The following is a 5,309-nucleotide window of genomic DNA, read 5'->3' as shown; positions in this document are numbered from 1 at the left end:
GACGGCCCCTTTCCGTTCTCCGGCACGCACGCCGACCCCAGAGCACAACTGCACAAGCATGGACGAATCTCAGAACCGCAAACACTTTTCCGCATGCAATCACCCGCTTTAGTCCGAGAAAGCCCCCACAAGTCGCACACTTGGAACTCTACTGGGAAGAAACACGCCTAGCTCAAGGTAGGTCCACTTGGCAGGTTCCATTTCTAGCTAGATGTGCCGCCTTTCCCGCCTTTTGTTGCATTATGTTTGCCGCGAGCTACAAGTCCTTGTCCATCATTAGCCACACAAAACATGAGGGTGGGATGAATGGAATGGAATGAGAATGATCGGTCTCTACCTAGCAGCAGCTAAAGCTAGGTGAGCGATCAGTCGCTACGTACCAAGAACATTCCTCAATTAATTATGGCTTTCGATTCCTCGGGGCGTAGCCTGCGTAGGCCGTTCTTGTTTAGCGTGGCCTAAAGGGATGTAAAATAGAGTATATATAAAAAATAGCGTGGCCTAAAGTAAGCGGAGATGCACTGTTATTCATGCTTTATTACTACCGCCGTTGCTTGCTTTTTTCATCTCACATTACTCATCACACGTTCCCTTGCGTTTTTTTTTACAAGAGAGGAGTTCCCTTGCTGGCCGGGACTGGGCTGGGCCTTGCAGATGGGAGCCGAACAAGGCAAGGCTCAAAAAGAATAGTAAAAAAACATTTTCCTGATGATTCTTGGAAAAATAAGAAATGGAGGTGCGGGGAATCGAACCCCGTGCCTCTCGCATGCGAAGCGAACGCTCTAGCATATGAGCTACACCCCCGAATTGTTGGCAACTAACTTCTGACGCTACATATTTGGTATTATACATATTGGAAATGAGAACGGTGGCCTAATACACGCTGGTGCCCGGCACGGTGACCGGAGATGAGAACGGCGGCGCGGCTCTCGGTTTACTGCCATCCATGGGCAGGGCGTTGGTGCTCGTCTTGCTCTGCCCAATTTTCCCTTTCTATTACTGGCAGAAAACATCAGTTTCTGCAAGACGACACCTAAAATATAGTGTAGGCACAGTAAAATGAGATCATGCCACCAGCAAGGCGGCACTCTAGCTAAACATATAGCCCATCTAATGCGACTGAGCACAAGGTAACAGGGATGAGCATCAGCTCAGGCAAAAGACTCACAAGTTCTACGTTATTCAGGCGAATGGTCTCCATCGTTGCAAACAGATTGTGCGAATATGTTGCGAATGGTGCCCATCGTCGCGATTGGTGGACCGATGCACGACCATCTTACCAAAGAAGTTACGGGCTACAGTCTCGAATTTACTCTTTGTTTGCAGACTACAAGCAGATGTCATCTCGAAAATGTCGGTTATTTATCATCTGCTCTTCAGACACAAGAGGATGGGCTACATACATTCAAGACTACAACCAGCACGGACGCAGAACTCGTACATTCAAGAGTGACAAACTTGAATAAGATATCCCCCCGCAAAAAAAAAAATTGAATAAGATAAATCAGTACCAAAATACAATTTTTTTAAAGAATTACTCAAAAAAAAAACTAAAACCCACTCATTATCTCGATGGGCTACCTTAGCAAAAATAGATACTCTGGTTGCTGAAATCTACTGTTTTAGAACCAAACTCATGCAGTCATGCCAAGTTGCCAACATCTTTGGAAATTGGGAATCTACACATAAGAAAAGAATCATTAAGTATAAACGGAAAAAATGAGAAAAAAATTGAATATTTTTACTGGACACTACTAAACTTACCAGTGTTTTTCCTTAGTTCTTTTCTGGTAATCACTGTGTTCACGAAAAAGGGAATCCAGAATCCGGAAATGCATTTCATTTTGAAACAACACCTAGATATCAAACCACTGTTTCGTATATATAGTTGGAAAGTGAACCTGAAAATTGCATAATGACGTTAAATTAGTTGCACTACAAAAATCACAGCAAAAATATTTGAAACATGTAAAAAATTACTAATTCATAATATTACCACATACATATACAATTTTACATTGTAGGAACATTTTCTTAAATGTAACAAACATATTTTTAACCTGTGAACATTTTTAACTGTCATGAACAATTTTTTGGATGGTACGTACTTATTTAACCAACAGCATGAACAATTTTTACATATTCAAGAACAATATTTAAACTTGTGAACTTTTTTTTAATTGTACGAACATTATATAAACCAGAGGATACCCAGCGTGTTGCTGTGGGGATTATTGATGAAAATTTGGTTGATAACATGAGAACCAAAATTTAAAATACATACGAATTATTATATTTGATTATGTATAGTTGGAGCAATTATTATGTTATATAAGTAGAGTAATTTAATGGAAAACATTTCCCCATGCATGATTTAAGGTTGTGGCGAGTCTTTAGCATGCATGTGTTGGATGTTGAGGTGGGCCTTATCCCATTTGTAATTGTTTGTTGAGATGATATGTTTGGATGTTGAGGTGGGAGGAAGTTCAATCTCCGGCTGGATATGTGTTCAGTTAGTCTTAGTTAGCTAGTCTGTTAGGTCTCGTGGTAGTCTCTGTTGGCAGCGTGCCTTCATTTTGGTGGTGGTGGTGGTGTGGGGGGGGGGGGGGGGGTGCGATGGTGGCGGTGATACCAGTGAATTATTTGGGGGCGAGATCTACCCCAACCATGACGTCTTTTGGTGGCTGGTTGGGATCTAGGTGCCTGCTACTTAGATTGATGTTGGCGCGATGGCGACAACAGCCTCAAGAAGAACTCTTGTGCCCCAGATCCGCTGTCGTGGTGAGTGCTCCAGTGTCACGGAATCGAGGAGCATGCATGTATCTGCGCCGGGTCTTTCTCTTCCATCGCCGACGAGGGAGATGGAGGATTCAATCTGGCGGTTTATCAGTTCGATGCTTCTCCGATGTGCTGGTTCTTTTGGACTGAGGCCAATGACTTCCCATCCACAATGAACAAGGTTTCGCTGGCTCCATGTAGGAGCGGTGGCAGTGGCGCGGCGGCGGGCCATCAGGCCGCGTTGGTGCTTGTATTCGGTCGGTTCTCCAGGGACCCGAGTGTACTTTCTGATCGTTATTGGATGTTGTGTATCACTGGATATTCTACTTAATAGATCTGGTGTGCTTTAAAAAAACAATATCTCGCTTTTTCAAGATGTAGTCTGGCCTCGCCTCTGACGCTTGACTAAATGTGTCGGCCCAACACTATAGTCTTTGGAACAGTTTTGGGAAGGTTCCATGGGCCGGTTCGGGCCAGTTTTTGAACCGTTAATGTGTTTTTTTTTCTTTTTTTCTTTGGTTTTTTATCGGTTTTCTATATTTTTTAATTTTTCTTTTTCAAATACATGTGAACTTTTTAAATACAACTTGTACATTTTTCGTATACACACTTAATATTTATTTGATACACGTTGAGCATTTTTTAAATACATGATACACATTGAACATATTTTTCAAACAAATGTCAAACTTTTTCATATGCACTTTGAACATTTTTTTCAATGGTAACATCTTTAATATACTACACGACCATTTTTTTGATATTACATAACATTTTTCTGAATACTAAGAAACTATTTTTCTAACCTGTGAACATTTTTTAAAATGTCACATGCATTTTTTATTGGTACAAACATTTACTAAAACTTATGCAAACATTTTTTAAATTGTGATTTCTTAAATTCCACAAACATTGTTTAAAATCTTTGAATAGTTTCTAAATGTCATGAACATTTTTTCTAATGGTATAACAATTTGTTTACAGTTTGCTAACATTTTTAAAATGAGTGGTCTATGGTTGGAATTTTAAAACTTTAGTATATTAAATTTTAAAGCATATCTTTTGTAATATTTAAAAATAGAAATAGAAACAGTAAATGAAAAAGGAACAAAGACCAGTGTACGGGCCCTTGTATGGCCGAACATGTGGTGGAGCTGACGCTGTGTTTGGCCTGTCCGTATCACCCTTGTTAGTGCCATCTCTCCAGGCTGTGACAAGTGTCAGACTGTATATGCGTCACTTGTTGCAACATATGAGTTTTCCATTTTTTCCAAAAGTGACATAGGTTTGAGATCGGCTTGGCTCATTCACGAAACACGACGTACGCGGCGAGGCGGCGGAGGAGGAGCGCGCGAGAACCACTTCTCTTCTCAAACTCCAATAGCATATATAAGAGAAACCATTAGAAAGAGGTCCAATTCTTCCTCCAAATTGAGGGAGGTACTAAACTTCCCACACCGTCATTTTCCCTATGGGCCTTTAGAGTGGATAAGTTCAACGGAACTTTCGAAGGAAAAATGTTCATCAGGTCGTAGCTCAAGTTTTGGTTCCTCCAAGACCCGGAGAACAACTTCCTATCCTATCACTTGGTGCGATTCTATGATCCAAAGTGCATCACTGTAAATTTTCCTTTTTTCTCTTTAGCTCCAACGAGGACTTCCTATAAAGTAACTATGTTGTCACAGTCTTGCCTTAATCCCTTAATAAACTAAAAACACGTTCTGAATCTTTGCACAGAAGAACACCTGCTATCAAATGCAAAAGCGGCACCCCCCGGGGGCGAAACCCTGAATTTCTCCAGCTCCGGTGGACGACCCCTTTCCGTTCACTCACCGGCAAGCACGCCGGCCCCAGAGCACAACTGCACAGGCATGGACGAATCTCAGAACCGCAAACACTTTTCCGCATGCAATATAATCATCCGCTTTAGTTGGAGAAAGCCCCCACAGGTCGCACACTTGGAACTCTACTCGGAGGAAACACGCCTAGCTAGCTCAAGGCAGGTCCACTTGGCAGGTTCCATTTCTAGCTAGACGTGCCGCCTTTCCCGCCTTTTGTTGCATTATGTTTGCCGCGAGCTACAAGGTCCTTGCTAATCATTAGCCACACAAAACATGAGGGTGTGATGAATGGAATGTGAATGATCGGTCTCTACCTAAAGATAGTACTGCCACTTAGCTAGTGTAAGTAGGTAGCGATCAGTCGCTACGTACCAAGAACATTCCTCACAAATTGTGGCTTTCGATTCCTCGGGGCGTAGGCCGTCCTTGTTTAAAGTAAGTTGAGACGCCACTGTTTTTGATGCTTTGTTACTACCACTCCGTACGAGAGAGAAGAGAAGGGGAGAGGAGCGTTTGAGCGTGTGATGGTGAACGGCAGCAGGGTAAAAGGCTGCGCCAGCTCGCGACGCGTTTCTCGCTTGTGTTGGCTGGGCTGGGCCTTGGAGATGAGAGCCCAACAAGGCAATGGTCAAAATGAATTGGAAGTATAGAAAAAGAACATGTCCCTGATGATTCTTCTTGAAAAAAAAA

The 5,309-nt window shown here is 42.3% G+C and overlaps 1 non-coding gene across 1 annotated transcript; it reads right to left on the bottom strand.

The window, feature by feature from the left end:
- Positions 1-731: 731 nt before the first annotated feature.
- On the bottom strand, positions 732-804 carry TRNAA-CGC (transfer RNA alanine (anticodon CGC)). Its single transcript has one exon. It is a non-coding gene; the product is annotated as a tRNA-Ala (tRNA).
- Positions 805-5,309: the final 4,505 nt, after the last annotated feature.

The sequence above is a fragment of the Aegilops tauschii genome, chromosome 2, assembly GCF_002575655.3.
Source record: "Aegilops tauschii subsp. strangulata cultivar AL8/78 chromosome 2, Aet v6.0, whole genome shotgun sequence".
NCBI lineage: Eukaryota > Viridiplantae > Streptophyta > Magnoliopsida > Poales > Poaceae > Aegilops > Aegilops tauschii.
Note: the sequence above shows the minus strand (reverse complement) of the source record. Positions and strands in the feature narration are given on the sequence as shown.